The sequence below is a fragment of the Acomys minous genome (assembly GCF_964271855.1).
Source record: "Acomys minous genome assembly, chromosome: 5".
NCBI lineage: Eukaryota > Metazoa > Chordata > Mammalia > Rodentia > Muridae > Acomys > Acomys minous.
The window spans coordinates 103,200,254-103,222,909 of record NC_140494.1 but is presented as its reverse complement, the minus strand read 5'-3'; positions in this window follow the sequence as shown (position 1 = coordinate 103,222,909).

Here is a 22,656-nt window from a genome sequence, read left to right as displayed (position 1 = left end):
GGGATGTAAGGGTGGTTTGGGATGAGACTAGGTGGAGGCCTAGAGGGTACATGCCATTTCAGCCCACAGTCCAAGGATACGATATCCTCTGGCTGAGAGGCTGGGAGGTGCCTCATTCTGTGAGCTGTTGAAACCCTATTCTTCCCCCAGGTTACTTCATAGGTGGAACTCCACGTCCACTTGTCACGTACCCTGTCTCCGAAATGCGAACAAATGCCTACTTTTCTCAGATGAGATAGCCAGGGCAGAAATAAAGCAAAGATGCCACCTAGTATGGTGAGCCAGCGAGTTGAATTATGGTTACTTACAGGAGCACTGGGGGCGGGGGGGGAGGGGTGTGCTTACAGGAGTGTGGGTAAGGGAATGTTTCCAGGAACATGGACAACATACAGGGGGTATCCCATGGACAAAAAGGTCTCTCCTGCACATCAACTGCTAACTACTTACACATCTTAGGGAGGGGTGTGGACTCATGAGCCTCTCTTTCTAGCAACTGCCTATAAATCTTAGGTGGAGCGTGGCCTCACACGGTCTCTCCTCTAAGCCATTAATTCCTATAAATCTTGGAGCGAGCTGGGGGCCTCATGAGACTTTTCTCATAGCAACTTTACTTCTAAATTCTTAGGAAAAAGTGGGGTCTCCAGCCCCCTTCCCTGCTCCATGGTGGGAAGTTAATGGACTGGATCACGTGAAGGTGGTCTGAAGTCGCCACAGCTACTGACAGCACAAAGGGACAACGGCCATGTCATGCCCAAGGGACAGAGTTTTACGACACCACTCCAAAGGTGCCATCTCCTTATGAGCCCTATGGCCTACCTACAAACATCAAAGCAGGAAAACCTCTGTCCATAGCAGGGGGACCAGGCCAGAACTGAGATGGCTTCACTGGGTCCACAGTGTCACTGGACAGCCCCTTCAGTGACAAGCCTCCAATACCCTGGAAAGTGTCCCAGTAAAGCTTGAAAGGGTCAGAAAGCTCCAGAGTCAGAGGACTTCCACTACCCCTGGCCCCATGCACTGGTTACGGCTTTTCATGCCCACCTGAAGGCCCCGGTGTACTGAGCATCTCTGCAGGAGTCCTCAGCAAACAGGCATTGGGGCTGAAACAGCACCGCCAACAGCAGGCAGAAAGTAATAAAGTGAGCTCAGCCTCTGATATCCTGTACTCCAGGTACCAGGGGTGGAAACTTCCAGATGCCAGGAGCACATAAAGGTTCAGAGCTTGAAAGGAAAATCTAGACCAAAGTATTACACGTGTCTCTGACAGGATACAGATTCAACTGCTATCACAATCCTCCTCCCCCTCCCCAAGTAACAGTGGCTTAAACAAGACCAGGCTTCCTTAACCGCAGAAGCTCACGAGGCAGTGTGGCTTTCTGCAGCTCTAGGACGCCAGGAGAAAGGATGCCTGGGGAAGGGGGAGCCAAGCCCTTCCTTTGGGAAGGGAAATAGGCCCACCATTTCTGATCACTTTCTGGAAGTGGGTCAGGATGGTGCATTTAGCAGAAAATGACATCATTGCCACAGCAGCAGCAGCAGCAGCAGCAGCAAAGGTTCATTAAAGGGAAACTAGCTCCTTCTGGTAAGAGGAGGGAACCCCTGGCCTGGGTGGAGGAGAAGTAACTAACATTCTAGCAGGGCAGAGTCAACGACTTGACCAAGGAACCGCCGCGCTCAGGAAGCTGGGATCACCCTAGGAAGGGAGGTTCTCCTTAAGTGAGGTGAGATAGGGGAGATAACTTTCCTTTTAATGAGTTAATGTACCTTTTTCTCCCCAGAACTCCTGCCCCTTAGCACAGTGGCTCACAGGGAGACAGCCAGGCAGCCTCAAAAGTTGGCCTGCTCCTTTTCTTCTGTGTATACTCTAAGCATGCTTTCTCTGAACCATGCATAAGATCCAGTATTCTCCTTTCTTCTATGTAGCATGAGGAAGAGCCAACATTTTCCTGTCTTCTGTGTGGCATGAGGAATAGAGCAGTATTTCCTTGTCTTCTGGGTAGCATGCGGAAGAGAGCAGTATTTCCTTGTCTTCTGGGTAGCATGCGGAAGAGAGCAGTATTTCCTTGCCTTCTGGGTAGCATGCGGAGGAGAGCAGTATTTCCTTGTCTTCTGGGTAGCATGCGGAAGAGAGCAGTATTTCCTTGTCTTCTGGGTAGCATGCGGAAGAGAGCTGTATTTCCCTGTTTTTTGGGTAGCATGCGGAAGAGAGCCGTAGTTCCCTGTTTTCTGGGTATGCTCTAAGCATGCTTTCTCTGGTGCTTCTGGCTTCTTTGCCCTCTATCTGGCCCTTTCCATACTCTGTCTCTCCATCTCTCCCTGTGATTACTCATCCTCTGTGCAGCTGAGTGATCTCCGGCGCTTACCTCAAATAGCAGCACCACCCACCACCTTTTCATTCCCTTCCTCTGGGCAACTTTTGAGACTTCCAACTTGCCCGCCCTACCGTTGTTCTTTTAAATGTTAATAAAATTGACCGGGGGCTTCCTTTTGACTCCGTTCTTAAATTCTTCTTTAATGAGACTATGAATCCCAAGAGGGGAATCCCAATTTCCCCAGTATCAACTGGTAACCACAAAGGAAATCCCCCCGCCCCCCCCCCAGCTTCTGATGACAAAAAGCAGTCTTATGATGAGAGATGAGGGGAGGGAATGGACAGTCTAAGACAACCAAGGACTCTCTGCCACTGTCCCTGTCAGGGGGAAAAAAAATTAGGGCACGAATCCTCTGATAGCTCTGTGTTTTCTCATATCTACTATGTACGACAGCATGCACATTACATACTTAGGAAGGTTTCTTTGTTTTTACTTTCTAGATAAAAGCAAACACAGCACTTTCTTCCTGGACCCCAGAAGATCACCCACACCAGCCCGTGGGGACCACTGGTCTAGACTGAAGATGTAGGCTTATGAATCCACAACAGTAAGAAAGCTCCAAGGACAGGAAACCAGAGACCCCAGTGCTTAAGATCCGGGTAGAAAGAAAAAAGGCAGAGGTGATCTGAGAAGCAAAGCTGGTGCCAGTCAGGAGGAGAAATGGGGCGTGGCTGTCCTAGGAAATGTAGAGTGAAGCTGGCTTCAGGAACTGTCCAGGAGGATCAGCCCTGAAAGGGGGTGTGGCCTGGCCAGTGTGAAGGCAGCTAAGGTGACAAGAGAAGCTATGGACATAAGAAGGGGTTCTGTAGCACACTTGACTCTGTGAACAAGAAAGGGGGGTGGCCTTGGAAGCTCTGGGAACAAACAATAAAGACCCCTGGTGTTAGGGAGCTGGGGCAGGCATTTGTAGTGAAAGGAAACTGATTTTTTAATTTTGGAGGTTGGATGGATAGGAGGAGACCAGAGAGACTAGAAACCCAGACAGACTGACTAGAGTGGAAATAGCTTCAAACACAGACATTGCTTAGAAGAAATAGAAATGGCTTGGTTGACCGATCAGATACGGAGATTTGGAGAAGAGGAAAAAGAACTGAGCTCCAAGGATTTGAGTCCTGGAAACTGAGAGGGCAGGAGCACAGGGAGATCGCAAGTAAAGGTTCTGCCGCAGCTGTGTATGCTGGACAGCTTCTCCGGATGCTTCTCAGATGCCTTCCGTCCTTGCCTCCCCTCCCCCCACCCCAAGCCGCCAGCCTCCCTTTACTACGGACTCTCAGATTCAGAGCTGACTCCCTGACTGCATGCTGGCCCAGAGACCTCTGACCAGCCATGCTGCCTCCGTGGTAGGTGGTAGTGGCTGTGGGGGCAGGTTGTCAGTGAGGACAGAGAGAACTGCTTCTTCCATATAGTGACAACCTCCCTGGTGTGCCAGCAGCAAGGGCTGTCAACTGGCATCGAAGCAGGGCGCATCAGAACCACCATGCAGTTCATCTCAAAGACACACACTCTCACACACACACACACACACACACACACACACACACACACACACACACACACCATCAGAACTCAGACATGCTGCAGGTCACAAGAGCCAGAGTTGCCCTTAGCTACAGGCACAGCCTCCGTTCTTACCCATCGCTTGTTTCAGATGGTGAAGAAATGAGTTATGGGATGGCACAGGAGGATGGGGGTTGAGGGAATCATTCAGGTGGCTCAGCGAGTTAAAGAGTACTTACTTGCTCCCAAGTCTGACAAGCAGAGTTCAGTCTCTGGAACCCACATGGTAGCAACAGAGAGCCAATTCCCTCAAGTTGTCCTCTGACTTCTTCATGTGCACCCTCCCCCACTAAGCAAACAAACAAAATAGTCACCGGAAAGAGAAAGTGGTGGTCTCTGCAAGGAAAGAAGATGCTCTCTCCACCTCAGCTGAGCCCATCCCTAAGGAACGACCCCGCCCCCACCCCCATCTCCCTCTCGTCATCTCGTCTAAGGGTGTCTAGTCCACTTCAGAATGCTGGCTGCACTGCAACGGGACAGGTGGGTATCAGGCCTTTGGCCCCTTCTGGGTTGAGTAGAACTGGATGTCGGACTGCAGGGTGAGAATGGTAAAGAAAATGTTGGGGACCACTCACTAGCGCCATCTGTTGGACGCCACGAGCAGCACGACTGAAAGTCTGATACCACCTGGGGCCAGGATGCTGAAAACTGGGGAACCTCATCAGGGGTCAAGGCAAGCTGTGGGCTGTAGACTGTGGCTTTCGCTGAGACACCAAAGAGCCAAACACCCCCTCACTAAGAGCACAGGCTGCTAGGCCCAACCGCTCCTAAAATGACACTTCTTCCGTTGAAATATTTTTTAAAATGACATAGGAAACGGTGAAGCTCACAAAAAGAGATGAGCAGGTTCTGATGTGTGGGCAAAATGGAGGTGAAGACTTCAAGGATCAAGCTACGCTATGGTGCCCCGCATGCTTCCACAGTGCCCTTTCTAGATGTGATGTGCATCTCAGAAAGTCAGGCTTGATAAACACACACTGAACATTCAACAAACACCAGGGGTGCCCTCCCAATCCTAAACAAAAGCAAAGGGTGGGAGGTATTTGGGGCAGAAGGAATTGCACATCCAATGAACTAAGACACACAAGCATCAACCATGTGATTAAATCCTATATTCTTTTGGGCAAATTCTAGATCCTTCTGGGCATGGCGGAAAGAAGGGAGAGGAACAATTCCAAGGCTGTAGGAGGTAAGGCCCAGCTAGATCCTGATGCATTGTACATGGCCCGGAGCTTGGGTTTTATCCAGAAGAAGATAGGGAGCCATGGAAAGATGCTAAGTGGAGAAGAGCATGATGGGATTTGTCTAAGAAATGCGGCAGAAAGCTAGCAGCCTGTGAAGAGGGGCTAGCTGTGGCTTGCCTTCTCCATTGTAAGTCTCTGGGAAAGAATGAAAACTATTCCTGCCCCTCCCCCTCGCTCCTGCCCTGGAATCCTATTGATAGAAGAATAATGGAATTATGGTGAAATCATATTACTAGCTGGGGGCGGGGGTGGATAAGGGGGGTCACAGGCTTTGCTTACCTACAGCAACAGACAATGTCTCTGTGTTCTGAGGCAGAATGAGAGCTGTGAGGACTTTCTGCCTGTTTTAGAAAGCCTGGGTCCAGTCAACCCAACTGGGGTTAAGAATTCAGAAGGGGATCAACATGTCTCAGAGAACTTAGGAGACGTGGAAATCCACAGGATAGGGTGGTCTTGAGGGGTCATCCTCATGGGTTCAGAGATGATGGCGTTTTGAACATGAAATCTTCCCCCACAGGTTCATGTGTTTGAACACTTGGTTCTCCGCTAGGGGGAGCTGTTGGGATGGTTTTAGAACTGTTAGGAGGTGGAGTCTCAGTGGAGGAAGTAGGTCACACTGGAGAGAAGAAGCCTAGAGGTTTTATGGTCCAGCCCCACTTCCTGTTTGTGCCCTGTGTCCTGGCTACAGATGCAACGTGACCAGCTGCCTCCCGAGCTCTTGCTACCACACTGTCTCCTCTCAAGCTGTGAGCCTAAATAAATTCAGCCCTCCTTAGGTCATTTCTTTCAGACATTTGATCACGTAAGAAAAGTAATGAACGCAGGCGAGGACGAGACTAGGCTTCCAGGCTTCCCGTGGGATTGCTGAGCTATGGTACCAGGTAAGGAGAGAATTGAATAAGTCCAAGTAGCAAACAGCTGTAACCCCCAAAGCTGAGACTCTTTCCTTTCTAGTAATTTACCCATGGATTATTCTTGGGGAAGAGAAGAAACCTCATGGGTCCTATGCTACTAAATTTCCTATCAGTGTCTCCTGTCTGGCCACTGACCAGTGAGAGCATGGCCCGGATGGGTACAGAAGGAAGATGAGTCCTCTGCACATAGAAATAAAGAAAGTCATGTGATCTGCAGCATGGACTCAGGAGGCCTGCCTAAGCTTCCTGCTTAGTCTGTCCCATGGCTCTCAGCTCTGCTTGTCCCCTTGGAAATGCAAGTGCTCTGGACCTAAAGTTCTGGATTACTCTTTGTAACCTGGGCTCTCAGATCCTCTGCAGTATGAACATCACAACATGATTGCAGGGATGCGAAAGCACGTGCAGAATTGTTCAGCCATCCTGGGGGTCATGGGGGAGGGCTCAGAGACAGCGTGGGAACTGGTAATGGGACCCTTGGCTGTCTCAAGAGCAGCAACTATTGTCTACTGTCCCATCTTCCTCAGCATGGTGTCCCCTGATGAGTGGCGGTAGCTGTCTGCAAGGCTAATGGCACATGGCCTCTACTTCCTCCTTACTGACTTGCCTAGGAAGCAGGTACACATCATAGCCTTTGACTCCTTGATTGCAACCGTTCTCATCAGCTTCTCACTACTGCTCCTGCTGCTTCCCAGGAGTGCCGTAACGTGCATCAGTGCTACGTAGGCCTGGCTGCTTTCTTCCCCTCTTTGCAACCAATTCTGTTTCCCCCTTGTGCTCTCCATGATGCTCCAGACAATTAATTCCTGATGGCCTTCCGCAGGGTACACCATCCTGAGTGACAAGGTCCCAGCAGACTAGTACCCTAGACAGGTTGGAAGAGAGGACGCTCACAGTGAAGTTCAGCAGAGACTTAACATCCCATATGAAATGAACAGAAGTCAGTACTGTGATAGCAGTTTCTTTTTGGAGAAAAAAGGAGAAAGACAGACAGACAGACAGAGACAGAGACAGAGACAGAGACAGAGACAGAGAAAGGCAGACAGACTGTGAGGTCAACCTACAGGAAGGCCAGAAGCTATGATCACATACAAATTCTGATCAATGAGTACTAAGAAAATTTACAGGACGGAGCGGGTTGCTGGATGGTAAGGGTAGTTTGGGTCCTTTTGTCTATGACATTTCATAAGCACATAATTCTTTTCATGGGGGATTATGTTCAACACAGAGACTTTGAACATGTGACACCAGAATGTGCTAGGGGTGCTTAATCCTCACTGTCAATTTACCTGGATTTGAAATCACCTAGGAGACGCATCTCTGAGCCTGTCTGTGGGGCTGTTTCCAGAAAGATTTAACTGATGACGAAAACTCATCTTGAATGTGAGTGGCACCAGGTACAGGCTTGGCGTCCTAGACTAAACAAAGACAAAAAACAAAGGCCAAAGCAAGCTGAGTGCCAGCATGTATCTCCTGCGCTTCCTGCGCGCAGCTGCCGGCCACCTAGCATTCCTGCCTCTGTGCCTTCCTTAACATGACTGATCTGCCCTCTCAATCATGAATTAAAATAAACCCTGCCCTCCTTGAGTTGTTTTTCAGCTATTCAGTCACAGAAACACAAGTCACTGAGCAGCCCGCTGGCTTCTTCTGTGGCTGCCCATTCTTGAAGAGCTGGCTCCAGAATGGCCTGGGATAGTCTGGAGGCTTTTCCTGAAAGATGAAGTGAAAACATTATCTTACTTAAGAAACATGCGTCCATGTGTGTCCCGGCCTTAGATGGTTCCAACAGCTAGAGAGTGCACCTAACTTAACTGCCAAGGGACAGGATTTACGGGAGGAGCACACAGAGAAGTCAGCTGAGGCGTCGTGTCCCCATTTTCACATAAGGGAGCTGAGGCTTGAAGCTTGAACTTTTCCAGCATAATAAAAGTAATAGAAAGCAAGAATTAAGTTCAAGCTGGGCACAGTGGTGCACGCCTTTAATCCCAGCACTCGGGGAAGTAGGAGCAGTCAGACCTCTGTGAGTTTGAGGCCAGCCTGGTCTACCAAGCGAGTCCAGGACAGCCAAAGCTACACCTGGTAACAAGACAGAGAAACCCTGCCTCGGAAAAACCAAAAAAAGAAAAAAGAAAAGAATTAAGTATAACAACTTTGTCTTTCTTTATATTTTCCTCCAACAAACAAACAAACAAATAAACAGCAACAACAACAACAAAATGCTGGTCTACTATGCTCCTGGAAGTCAAACATGTTTTAGAGGTGTTCATATCTGCAAAGGCAAACAGCAGACCAGCACCAATAGTGAGTGTGTGTCACTCAGGGGTCCCATATGGAATCCTGTTGGAGCCCAAAGCAGTGATCAACTGAAAAGGCTTTCCAGGGCATGTGGTGGGTGTGTGGGGTGGCAGTTAGTGCTAAAGAAGACCGAAGAGCTAGCCACCTGGCTCAGCAGATAAAGCTCCCAAACCCGATGACCCGAGTTTAATCCCAGGATCCCAAAGGGCGGAGAGAGCCAACTCCGGCAAGTTGTCCTCTGACTACCACACGTGTGCCATAACAGTGTGTGGCTCCACCGAGACACATGCATACACACAATAAATACAATTTAATATTTTTTTTTTTTACTTGCTAGAAGGATTGTGCTGGCCATGAGAGCTGGCGGGAGAGACTGACGTATGTGTGAGGCACACAGTATTGTTGTCCAACTCAGCAAAATTATTTTATACCTATTACTGCCAGCTATCCCTACACACACACACACACACACACACACACACACACACGCACGCACACACGCACGCACGCACACTGTTGAAGTGCTGGGAATCAAACCCAGGACCTCAAGCATGTTAGATACTACTGAATAATCTACCACTGGCCACGACTAAGCCCTCGTTCCCACCTTTCAAGGACTGGGGGAGTCTGCGCCAAGCCTGGCTCCTGGGGGAACGGTTTGCCTACACCCAGATCCTTCTAACATCCATAGCCCGCCTCGACTCGCAGCCCAATCTTCTGTTTAGCTAAACTGCGGGATCCCTTTGGGTTTGATACCATCTAATTGGTTGTGGCTAATCCCATATTAACTTTTCCCGCAGAAGCTAGAGGGCTCCTCCCCACCCTCCATCACGTCCCAGCGCCTACAGAAGCCGCCGTTATCATGTTTATGAGCCTCCCTAGCCTCAGACAGGCAAATTTGCATATAAATAACCTGCCAGCACAGGAGCCCCGCAAGAGGCACCTGGTAACGACTCTGTTTATTACTCCAGAGAGAAAGCGGAGAACCACGGGCTCCTGCACTGGGTGGTCCAGTTGGGACAGCTACATTTCCACCGGCTGATTACCTGAGAAAGGGTCAGTGACTCTCAAACCACAGCGAAGGAAGACGAAAAGCCTCCCGGCTCCTCGGGTGTAGGAACCCCGTGCTACTTGGACTTGGCGCAGGTCGGAAAGGTGGAGTTAAAAAAAAAAAAAAGATGAATCAAGTCCTCCGAGAACCGCGTACCACAGAGGACACATCACAGCCCTAGCAGGGAGACACTGTTCAGAGGAATCCTTGTGAACGTTGTGAGGTACAGGGCTAAGACCCAGGCAGTACAGTTAGCCTCAACTCCCAGTTGGGAGCCGGCTTTTAAAGGCTAGCTAGACCTTGCACTTTACAACAAGCCAAGCCATGTCCGATGAACATATCGCGGAAGAGACTGTCCGGTAGGGGCAGGGCAGTTCACTGGAAGACAAAAGAAGGAAAGCCGGGAGGTAGATAGAAGCTAACCAGAGCTGGCCTGAGGAGATCAGCAGTAAAAGTGAGGGTAGGGCTGGGTATGGTGGTGCACACCTTTAATTCCAGAACTCAGGAGGCAGAGGCAAGTGGACCTCTGTGAGTTCGAGGCCAGCCTGGTTTCCATAGAGACTCCCAGGACAGCCAGAGCTATCAGACTCTGTCTCAAAGAAAGCAAATACATTTAAATAAATTAAAATGTGGATGAAGGCTTTTTTGGTTGTGAGTCTTAGCCTTTAACAGCTAAGCCAGGAGCAATGACTTAGTGAGTAACAACACACGCTGCTACTCTCAGAGAGGACCTGAGTCCTGTTCCCAGCGCCCACATAGGAGCTCGCAACCTTCATTAATTCCAGTTCCAGGGCATCCAATGCCATCTTCTGACCTCCATGAGCACCAGGCACATACACAGTCCACATGCATACACACACACATACAAGCAAAACACACACACACACACACACACACACACACACACACACACACACACACGATAGCAGAGAGAGGGACCTGGGGTGACTGGGGCCCTTTTATCTGAAGCACACACCTTGCAGAACACCTGGCAGTGGCAGGTGATAAAGGTCAGACTGAGTGTTGGCACATGCCTGTAATCACAGCATTTGAAGTGGTAGAGACAGGAGAATTGGGAGTTCGAAGACAGCCTGGGCTATACAGTGAGCTCAAGATCACCCTGGGCTACCCGGAGACCTTGGTCTCAACTCCTTCCCCGTTAGCAAACACTGTTAGCAAACAGGCGGTTCCACTGGCCTGCTCCCAGGGGCCTAGCAGCTGCTTAAAGCATCACCTACCACCCACCGCCAGGTGTGCTGCAAGGTGTGTGCTTCGGATAAAAGCCCCGCCCCAGCCACCCCAGATCCCTCTCTCTGACATCTCTCTCTCTCTCTCTCTCTCTCTCTCTCTCTCTCTCTCTCTCTCTCTCTCTCTGTGTGTGTGTGTGTGTGTGTGTGTGTGTGTGTGTGTGTGTGTCTATCTGTCTGTCTGTCTGTCTGTCTTCTCTCCTATATCTCCCATTTCCTCTCTCTGTCTCCCTCTGTTTGCGAGCTTCTCTCTCTCTCCCACGCCTCTACTCCTCTCTCTTGCCCCAATAAACTTCTTACACCAGGATCTGCTGTGTGGTATGATTTCTCAGGGGTACCGCCAAAGGTACCCTACCTCTCACTAGCATTTTTATCCTACCCTATACATGGGCCAAACATTTGCTAAGGAGGCCTGTAGGGACCTGGTCACACAGTGTGGCCTTTGGTCTCTTGACACATTCCACCAGCAAGGCTTAATAGCAGAAGCCGCCCTGTGATAACAGGGGCCCCAAAGTCAAGCAGCAGCTGGGGCCTGGGAGGCAAGGCGAAGAGGACAGGTTCAGAAGACTGGAAACCTATGGGTGGAAGTCAAAGCAAGAGGATGGCTGAGAAAAACAGGATTTAAAAGCAAAACCTCCCACTGTAGGAAAGCTCCCTACAAAGGTCAGTCGCAGAGACAGAGCACTCGTACTGAGAAGGCATTAAAGCAGACCGTGATGCGTATCACAGGCTCTGTGCTAAGATTGCAAAGACAGAAGGCAATATCACCCCCTGCACAGCCGAGCAGAAATTTGGCGTGTGTTTTCAGAATCCTCCAGCGTGAGGACTTGAGAGCACCACTGGTAGCACATAGCTCACCCTGACTTCACAGGGAGCTATCCGTGACCACCCAGAGGAAAAACTAACCTTGTGTCAGGACAAGCTGTAGTTTAACAAATGGGAGTTTGGCACCTTCCCAACGCTAGCCTCTTAACCTCCACAGGATCTGAGAGCCAGGGCCTGGTCCTTTCCTGGCCCTAGGATCCTGAAATAGTTCTTGGGTTTTTGTTTTATTTCATCTTTACACTTAAGTATTTATTTTGGGGGAGGTGGCACCTGTAGGGCTCAGAAGACAACTTATAGAAGTCAGTTCTTCTCTTCTACCGTGTGGCTTCTGGGATTCGAACTCAGATCCTTGGACTTGACAGAACATGCCTTTATTATCCACTCAGTCATCTCACCAGCCCAGTCAGTCAGTCCTCAGTTTTAAGACTGGCAAGAGGCTCATATGACCACTGTAAAGACTGACGAACATTTTAGCATGGCAGAGAGAGGATGAGGAGATGAGTCAGTCAGCAACGTGCTCGCCATACAAACATGAGGACCTGACTTCAGTCCCCAGCACCTAAATAAAAAACCAGGAACTTATGTTTGCAATTCCATCTCTGGAGACACAGACAGTAGAATCACTAGAGCTCTGAGACTGGAAGCAGAGTCAGTGAGCCCCACATCTGTCTCAAAGGTCATGTCTCAAAAAACAAGGTAGAGGGCCCTGGAGGAACAATGCCCAAGATTTGCCTTTGGCCCCAAAATACACATACACACCCATGAATAAATGCATAAACATGAACAGGAGTATACACACTACCCCACATATCTATACACACAGGTATTTATTTAAATACTTAGATAAATAACAGATAAAGATTTTTTTATATATAAAAATGGAGAAAGGATCTCATCCTGTATTTTCAGCAGAGAAAATTCAGGCTCTTTTTTTGTGTTTGACTTAGCAAGTCCCACAGGCTGGGGAGTAGCTGAGCTGTCCCAGGAGAAGGATGGACATATCCTCAGACGATGTGGGGTCAAGTCCCAATGCTGCCATGTGCTATTCTGATGGACAACCTAAATCCCTTCTCTGGGTTGGTTTCCTCATCTTTGAAGTGAAGATTGCAAGTGTGACCTCACAGGAGAGTGAGATGGTGTCTTAACATCACTTGGAATGCAGTAGACATTTTTGAAATATTCATCTTGGGGTTAAGTCATAGGATATTGAAGCTTTGAGATGGTTCACCAAACATGAGGGGATCCCTTGAGGTGAAGAGGGGAACTCTCCCTTGTGCAACTAGTCATAAATTCAGGGAGCTTGTTTGCCTAAGAAGTGTCACACCAGGGAATAGAAATGGGTTCCTAAGCACCTGAGAATGGCAGCTCCAAACAGGCTGGTCAGGAACCGCAGGTGTTGGGACACTGCCCTAAGTCTGCAGTCCACAGCTGCTAGAAGCCTTCCCATGAAGGTCTTGGAAACAGCCACCGGCAAGCTCCGACAAGACAGATGTATTGCAGGTTTGGATTAAGGGGATAACTCTTCTATTTCTGTGCTCTACATCCCACTGGTTCCCCCAAATCCCCAAGATGATCCTCTGTATTTGCAGCAAAACCATCCTGATGGCTCCCTTGCCATTTATGCGGGACAGCAGCACCCTTAGAGGCCTCCTCTTGCCTCTGTGTATCACAGATGACTGCTTCTCCTGACATGGGGAGAGATGGCCAGAAAAGACCTGCATAGACAGCCACAGTGGCCACATGTATTATCTCCAGAACTCTCAGGGCTCCGCCCTCTTCATCTGTGGATGCTGTCCCGTTGCCATAGCAACTGAATTCCCAGGGAGGCCAGGCAATGGGTCCCAGCTTCCATTTGGGAAGTGGCTTGTGAGCTTGTGTCCTCCAATTTGTAGGACTTCTCCTAAGGCTCAATGGCTCAACCCCAAGCTGAGGCCACTAAACTAGGTCCCAGAAGGTGTCCTGTTGTGACATCATACTGATGGACGTTAACTCTTTAGGACCAGTAAAAGGTTGGGAAGAGATATAGGCTATGGTAGCCAAGGATTTCTTTCTCGCTTTGCTTTAGTGAGGTCAGGCATGTGCAGAGCTCCGAATCTGCAAGGAGGGGATCGCCACTCTCCTCCCACCTCCCACCCCTCTGACCATTTGTGCTCTCTCAAATCATAATCAGAAAGCGTGTAGAATTGCCAACAAGGCATAGTGAGTAGTGAGATGTGATGTGAACGGGGGAACACGAAGAAGGCAGGCACAGTGACAGCGGGAAGTAGTAATTTCATCTAGAGGGGATGGAGGGGCATGGACTGAAACAGATGGTAGGATCAGCACTGGGCGATAGGGTGACAGAGCCAACGGGGAGGGCTAAAGCTGAGCTAAGTAAGCCATGGCAGGGATGAATGACAGCTCGGGGGAGACTGATGACTGAAGCAAAGGATTTGCTGCCCAGGCCAGAGCCTGGTAGGGCAGGGTACACGCAGATGCTGGAAATATGGCTGTGGCAGCCTAGTGCGGGGCCAGGAGTGATTTAGCACCCTGGAAGCCAGGGACAGGCAGGACCTGTACTTAGAGACGGAGTGCTAGGCTGCTGCCATTCATCCCCCTGCTTAAGGCTTCAGTGATGGAAGAGGAAGGCCAACAGAAGAGGGACAAAACAGAAAGCTGCTTCCCGGAGCACATTCTGTCTGCAGCATCCAACCACCCTCTAAAGCAGTCTCTAAGAAAGGGAAGGCTGCTCCAAAGAGACTATAATGAATTGGCTGAAATAATAACTAATTAGTTCCACATAGATTCCTAAGAACTCACAGAGTGCTTGAGCAGGCTAGCCGATGCCCCCTGCCCTGCTCAACGCAGGGACACTGAGCTCAACAGGAGAGTTATGGTCAAAGTCAGTAAGTACCCTTGACAGCAGCCCACCCAACCATCACCATCATCAGTGAGAGGCCAGCGACATTGGAAAAGTACTGGTGTACCGGACAGGTAGCAACAGGACCTGGGTGGGACTCAGTCCAGGCTCAGGAGCTGCCACCTTAGACACCGTTAATGGCTTCTTTGAGCCTTTCTCAACTGAACAGGGAGTCAAGCCAAGTTCTGAGATGCAAATAAGAAAGGACATGTAAATGACTTTCCTGAGACGCTAAGCTTCCAGGGCTGTTGCGGGGGTGGGGTTCCTGCTCCCTCTCTTCCCTTTGTTCCTTGTATTTCTTGACTCTGTGTAATGGCGACTGTTCACTCCCTGAGCCATGCACATGACGGTGAGTCCAGGAAAGCTGAGGTCTAAGTGAGGGGTATCCAGATATGACTCTGCCAATAAGCCAGCTTCAAATAAAGTTCTGATTGTCTCCTTCATCCCTCCCTCCCTCCCTCCCTCCCTCCCTCCCTCCCTTCCTTCCTTCCCTTCTTCCTTCCTTTCAAGACACAGTCTCAATTAGCCCAGGTTGGCCTCACTACCTAGCTGAGGATGACCTTGAACTTCTGACCCTCCCGCTTCCATCTTCCAAGTGCTAGGAACATGTATGAGCACACTCAGTATACGGGGATACTGGGAATCGAACCTAGGCCTTCATGCACATTAGACCTGCCAATGGAGCTGCACTCTCAGCTTTGGTTGTTACTTTTCACTAGTCAGCCCACTGTTGTTCAATTTGATGGAGCAAAGCCCGGCCCCTCACTGCTGGCTGCCTTATCTTCCTGTTTTTCCTAAGCTTTCTGATGCAGAGGCAGAGATGGAGAGAGAGCGAGAGAGGGTCACCTTAGGACTTCCATATGTAATTCAGGCAGAGATCTGGAGGCTCCACAATCCATCAGACTTTCTGCGCTGCATTCTCCTTCCACATTAATTCTAATTTAGGAACAACCAGGAGTTAAGTGGCAGTTGACTAGTTGACATGTTTTGTAGACATGTAATCAAACACTTATTAATTTTGATTTCACAGCTCCCTTTTTGCCTCTTGGGGCCAATCCATTCCTTTACTCAGGTTCGTCAAGCATTTCTGGAGGCCCTTTCAGAGGTCACGGGATCCAGACACTGGGCCTGTTGGATGACAAAGCAACTAGGAAAGGAGAGATCGTGGCGGGACCAGACACCTACAGAGAGTTCTGTCCCCAGATGCAGCCGTCATGTGCTGCTGTGTGCCTGCACACGCTGTGTGTGATCTGTCCAGATTTCCAAGTCGGCTTGGAATGGCTTTGGGAAACAAGGAATGCAGGCTGTAGGGAAGGCGGCTCACCCAGTTACAAGATGTGGCTGAACGTGTGGGGGCGCTGTGGAGTCTGGATTCCTACAACTTGGACTGAGTCCATGTTTGTTCCCTGGAAGGGATAGACCTTCTTTTGTGCAGAGTGAGCCAGCCTCCCCGTGCTGTCCCTGCGGACGGAGAAGGGGCCACTCAGACTCAAGCCCCATCTACCAATGGACTAAAGGGCAGTGTCCCTACCAAACCTGTATGTTAAAACTCTACTCCCCAACACAACGGCACTGAGGTAGAGGCTTTAAGGCACTAATTCAGACTGAATGAAGTCATTAGGGTCAGGGCCTGGTCTTACAGGATTCGTATGATTAGAGGGAGCAATCTTCGTTCTCTTTCCCACACACATATGAAGACATAGGGAGAAGATGGCCACCTATAGGAAGAGGCCACCTCCAGAACCCAGTCTTGCCCCACCTTGATCTTGGACTTTCAGCCTTGAACCCCCTGAGGGAGGTAAAAGTCTACTGTTTAAGTCACGTAGACTGTAGTATTTTTGTTGTGTCAACTAGGACCTTCTAACACACTGCCCTCCCCTAGAAGGTCAGTAGAAGTCAGTCCCCACTTCACAGCAGGGGTACTGAGCCCTTCACGTCAAGATAGAGAAGACATTAACAACAGTTGGCATCAACTTTAAGCTTATTTGAGTCAGGCCTTGCTTGTGGTGTTTTTTATGTATTAATGACCACATACAATTCCCACAAGCCCAAGATGTAGGTTCTGTTATGACTCCCATTATACAGATGGGGAAACTGAGGTACAGTCTGAATGGTAACAAGGCCACACTGTTGTAAAGCAGTGCTGTTTGTGCTTTTGTTAGTCTATCTGGCCTAATTGAGCTGTGTTGGGCAAAAATATCCAATGCAGACAATTTAGGGAAGAAAGGGTTGAGTTCAGCCCACAGTGTTACACACAGCATGGTGCCATTCATGGTAGAGGGCGTGGCTTCTGTTTGTGGCAGGAAGGATGTGAGGCATTGTGTTCAATCACATCTCTGAATCAGGAAACAGGGACTGTGGGGATCGTAAGTGAGGGGACCTGTAACCCTCAAATCTTACCCCTAGAGACCTCTTACAGTGAGGACCCATACCTAGAAGTTTCCACAGCCTCCCAAAACAATGCCACCAGCTTGGGACCAAGTGTTCAAGCACATGCACCTACAGTGGACATTTCAAATTCAATATAAAAAAGCACCTGTCCACACTGCATGGTGCTTTTCAGAGATATTTACTGAATTATTAGAGGTGATATAGTATGTTAATAACTCAACAAATTACTACAGATTAAGTAGCTTAAAACAACATTGTTTTTTTTGTTCTGGTAGTTGGGAGTCCAAGCAAGCACTTAAGGTGTAGACAAGGTTGGTTTTCTCCTGGAAGCTGGGCAGTTCCCTCACCTTACGTCTCCCATCTCTAGGTTGCCTTCTTTCCTTGGGTCCTGGCTCCTGCCCCTACCTTCAAACCCAGCAATCTGCATAACATTTTCATGTGTCAATAACTCTGACCCTGGCTCTCTAGACTCGCCCTTTTCTGCTAAGGACCCTTTGGTTATATTAGGCCAATATGAACCATCAGAGTGGTCATCTGACCGCACAGTTACTTAGCAAGCTCAACTAACTCCATGTGCAGCATTGACCTCCACTTGCCTAGTAACTGAGCATGCCTATAGGTTCTGAGACAGACCATGGACATCTCTGTGGAAGGAACTTTATTCCTCTTCGGATAAAAGAGTAAGGCTGTAAATTCCCACCCCTCCCGCAAATTATTTGGCCTAATTCTGCTTTTCCAAATCTTGCAACAAGCCTGAAATACTAGTGCCTTCCACAGGATTCCCATCTTCCCTAGCCAGCTCCACACCATCAGCAAACTGTTTCCCAAATGATTACCAAATCCTAAACCATCTTTCTGAGCCTGCACATGTGGCTCCAGTGACTAACCTGCCTCCACTGCCCACTGCGGGCTTCTTACTCCTTACACAACGATCTCTTCACTAGCCAGCCCTTCTCTTCTCTAACCCTCTCACGCGTCTCTGTTCACTCACAGAACCCCAGCCCGCTGGCCTTTGCGGGCGGCCTAGAACTCACCTCGTACCTTCCTTGGAGCCTTTGCTTTTAACGTTCTGTATCCTGGACCCGTCTTACCCCAGGGCTGGTGCCCTCTCTGTATTGAAGCTTCAGTTCTAATGCCAGCACCTTAAAGAAGCCCCCCCTCTCTCTCTCTGAGCTTCCTTCCCAGCAACCATGACCAGTTGTCTTCATTCTAGTCATATTGTCTGTTTTATGTCTGGGGACATAAGGACCTGAGAGGGCTGGAGCTCTGACAACACTGTCATTTAGTTAATGTTAAACGATCCTGTCACTCCCCCAAAACAGCCAGGTATAAACAAGTAGTCAATTCGCTTACTCTGGCACTATCTGGGGTTTGTTGAGGTTATTTAAATCAGTGTTTGTTTCTCTTAGCTTATTTCTTAACACAGCTATCACACAAATAATTGAGACTCTTTTATAATACAAGGCTTCACAGCACAATCTTGAGCAGTTTTAAGTCTGTTCTTAACCCTCTATGCTATTTTTGTCTTACTCCCAGCAAACATCCCAGCAATATGTGCACTTTGTAGCTTTCCTGGGCTCCAGCTCCTTCCTCCTGACTGTCCTTGGGCCTCTACCTGTGGCTGACTGCCTGGCTGAATCCCCTACTTCTTCTTCTAAGTCCTCCTCCCCTGGCTGGCAGGAAGTCCAGCCCTATTCTCTGTTCTGCTCATCAATTGGCTGTAAGCTGCTTTATTGACATATCAGGGGGACAACTGGGTAGTAGAGTTTACACAAGGGTTAGACAGTAAATTCTCAGAACAAAGTTTGCAACCAAACATGAGGGGGCTCAGAAATCAGCATTTAGATTACACAATAACCTTATGCCTACAATGGATGTCATTGTAAGTGTTACAGCTTGGGTGGAAAGGTATCTTGGTATTTGGGAGCCAAGGAATACCACAAAGTCACAATGCACAACAAACCTCACACAAGAGATTTATTGGGATGGAAGAGCCCAGGAGGGCGGCTGCCTCTGCTCAGGCAAGAAGCAACAGAGAACTGGGCAGAACACAGGGTTTATATAGGGTTTCTTCGTGGTGGAGAGGCTTTCCAGGGTGGCCTGGGATTTAGGGGACTCTATGTCCTGATTTAGGGGAAAGCTCAGGTATAGCTGGGTTTTGTTTTTGTTTTTGTTTTTCTTGTAGGGTGGGGACTGGCCCCTAGAGCTCCTCAGGCAGGGGCCTGGCTGCTTGCATGCCTTGAAGGTTTACAAAGTTTACAAAATATATAAAACTTACAAAGGGAGCATCTGCCCTTTTCCTGCCACTTTGAGTTGGCAAGACTTCATACTACTAAACTGCCTTCACTTCAGATGCCAGGAGACAGACTCAATCCCCAGACCGCCCTCTTCCCATTCTTGGAGGAAGCTGGAGAGAACAGAGTTGAAAATTCTAACCTGCTAGTCCTGCCTTGGCCCTCCAGCCTCCAGCCCCTATCCTAAACACACACACACACTCTCTCTCTCTCTCTCTCTCTCTCTCTCTCTCTCTCTCTCTCTCTCTCTCTCTCTTTCTCTCTCTCTCTCTCCCCCTCTCCCTCTCTGCCTCCCTCCCTCCTTCCCTCTCTCCTTTCCTCCCTTCCTCTCATTTTGCTTCCCTTATGACTTAGGGTCACTATGTCTTCAAACTCTAGTCCCCAAGCATACAGGAGTATGGGACACCTGGAGAGACCCCAGCTTCCTTCAAGGGGGATGTTTTCTATACCATCACCATCCTGTGCATAGGGGTGAGTGGGTAGGAAAGGATCAGAGTGGCTCCCTATCTCCTCTGAGCCCCTGCATGGAGGGATCATAGACACCTGTTTCTCCCTGCACTTCCCAGGATAGCTCTGAGACTGGGGAGAAGTCCTGGCCACTATGAAAATTGGGTGCTTAGACCCAGGAGCTCACATGACCTGGGCTTGGTAGAGTACTGATAGGAACCTCCCTTCCTCCTCCTCCCCCAAACATGTAGACCTCCCCTTTTCCCAGGGGCTGGAGAGGTTGGAACAAGCTCCTAGGAATGAGTTGATCATAGACTTGGCCCCAGTTGGGGTTTCTAAGCCAGCAGTTTCTGAATGGAATCTACTCCGTGTGGTCCCTATTTACCTACGCACTGAGGAACCTACGCACTGAGGAAATGCTGCTACGTAAGGGGATCCCACACACCTTTATGCAACTTAACAAGCCTCTGTCATCAAGTTCCAATTCTGGTTTTTTTTTCCCCATTAGGAAACAGACACCGTCTGCTCCAAAACCACACACACACACACACACACACACACACACACACACACACACACACCATCTACAGAGCTCCATGTATCTACAGAAGGCAGTTTCAACCTCTAGTCTTTTATAAGCCAATGATCAGAATGCACCTTTGAACCAGGAGGAGTCCAGAGAGATTTTCCAAGCATCTGCCAAGAAATGGGAGTCTAGAAAGAGCTTGCATACACTAGGAGGCAGCACCTATGTGCTTCTATTCACATCCTCCTCCTAAAAAGACTTTCCAAACAGTGGTGTGTCTAGATCCATACCTTGAACCCCAGGTTGGTTTCACTTTCGATGGAAGGACCCTGAATCAGCCTGGAACGCTGAGATGGGTCTCTGGTTTCTAGTCCTCTCTGCTGGCCAGGGCCTCCGAGAGCTATCTGAAGTGAGTCTTCATTCCTCATGGTAGATACAGTATCAGGTATGCAGGGCACCAGTAAGAGATGCAACCCTTCCATTTGTGTTAGGAAACCCTTCTAGGTATCCAACCCAAACTGCTTCCTAAACAAGCTGTTCTTTATGTCATAAGTGGGCTTGAGTGTATGTGATGACGTGTGTGTGTGTGTGTGTATGTGTGTGTGTGTGTGTGTGTGTGTGTGTGTTCCACTATAAGAAGATGCTCCTGGTTTAAAAAAAAAAAAAGCAGGATTCTGGAAAGTTCTCCCTTCAAAGCCTAGACCGTATAGAACCTTAGTGTACCACCATTATCCAACAAGCCATGGGATAAAGCCATTCTTCCAGGAGGGTATTTCTTTCCTCATCAGCAGGGAAGTTATCAGAGTAGCTGTGGGTGACTTCCAGATCAACAAGTGTGCTGATCTACCCAGAGCTCAGGTTATGAAGTGTGCCAATTTCATCTGTGAAATCTGTGGTTCCAGCCGTATTTCATCTAGAAGATGGGGGAGGGCCTTTCTCACCTCCTATCTCCCCTACAGACTATCTCTGATCCCAGCCCTGTCCGTAGCTCTTCGAGCAGCACATCCATGTCATGTGGGTGCACTCCTTCTCTCCCGCCCTTTTGGGACCACGCCTAACAAGAAAGGCTTCATTGTGGAGGTGAGCAGCCTATCTCCGTCTGTGCCCACGGGCCAATCACATAACTGTCCAAGGGCAGGACAAACTGATCTTTCCTGATGATAACCAAGCTGATGGTTCCCCTCCCTGTAGAACCTGTAGGTAAGAGTTTGAGAAAGAAGGCCCCCTTGTCCTTCCACCCTCCCCTGCTCTGTGTTTGGGCAGAGATGCCCAGAGCTTGGAAAAAGAAAGAGCAGACAGACTGAGAGACTGAAGACGGGCTGTGTGGTCCCCTCAGGCCTCTCCCTCTCCTGCCAGATCCGTCTCAGTTCCATTAACCTTCCTCTGCGTGGGCTGGAATAATGGGCTGGGAAGCAGCACCTCTCACCCTCTTACCTGTAGAGAGGAAGGGCTTGCCATGTGCTGCCAACCTCAGAGTAGGCACAGGGTACTAGATGGGAGGACTCTGGGCCCAGACAGGCCCTGGTGTGTGGCCTGGCTCCCTTGGTGCCTGCTGTGCAAGAGGAAAGCTGCTATCCTGTGGCGATGTGATAGGCAGCTAAGATGATTGGGGGATCAGAGAGGGGAATGTCTCAAGTTCAGCTCCCCGCTGTTGCTCCTCACGTCTCCCCCTCGAGAACTAGGAAGACTCAGTAATGTTGAGAGCTGTGAATGATAATTATTCTTGTTTAATTGCCTCCTCTATGACTCTTATGTGTATTTCGGAACTCATGAAACATGCGTGTGAGGCAGAGGAGGAGGCTGCCCAGTGAAGATCCCTGCTTGAGAGATGGGTCACACATGGCAGGCTTGGAATGCCAAGACCAAATGCAGACAGGGGCCTTAGGCCCCCACCTTGTCTGCAGGTTCATCTTTCTCTTCCAGGCTCCATCACACCGTTCCTCCTGGTGGAAGTAGACCCTGTCTTATTAATTGAAGCAGGAATGCTGGCTGTGTGCTGCAGCCGAACCCCAGCCTGTCTGTAGGTAAGATTCCAGTTGCACGTGGACGGTCACCTGGCTCAAGGGCATCCAATTCGAAAGCTGGCCAGAGGCCTATGGAGCATCAGGTGCAGAAAGCAATAGTTCAGTAGCAGGTAGCTTGATCCATCATCTCTCTCTTCATGGAAAATGTAAAGGAAACAATTGTCAGCAGAGGGAGAAGACCAAGCAGAGAGCAGACATGTGAAAGCAGGTGATAATGCTGGTGGAAGACAAGAGAGAGAAAAGATGCCAATTCTGGATATTGAGGGGCCTCAAAATATGTCCCAAGATTTGTACCAGATAGCCAGCCCTGACCAGTCTTCTACTCCAAGCACCAAAAGTCCCCAATACCAAAGTGAAGTTATCAATACTTTTGTGGAGAGTCAGTCTCCATGTCCCAACGGCTCTGTATATAGTAGGTTGGTGTCTTAGGGTTTCTGTTGCTGTAAAGAGACACTATGACCATAGTAACTTACAAATGAAAACATTTCATTGGGGCTGGCTTAGTCCATTACCACCATGGTGGGAAATATAGCGGTATGCAGGCAGACATGGTGCAGGAAAATGAGCTAAGAG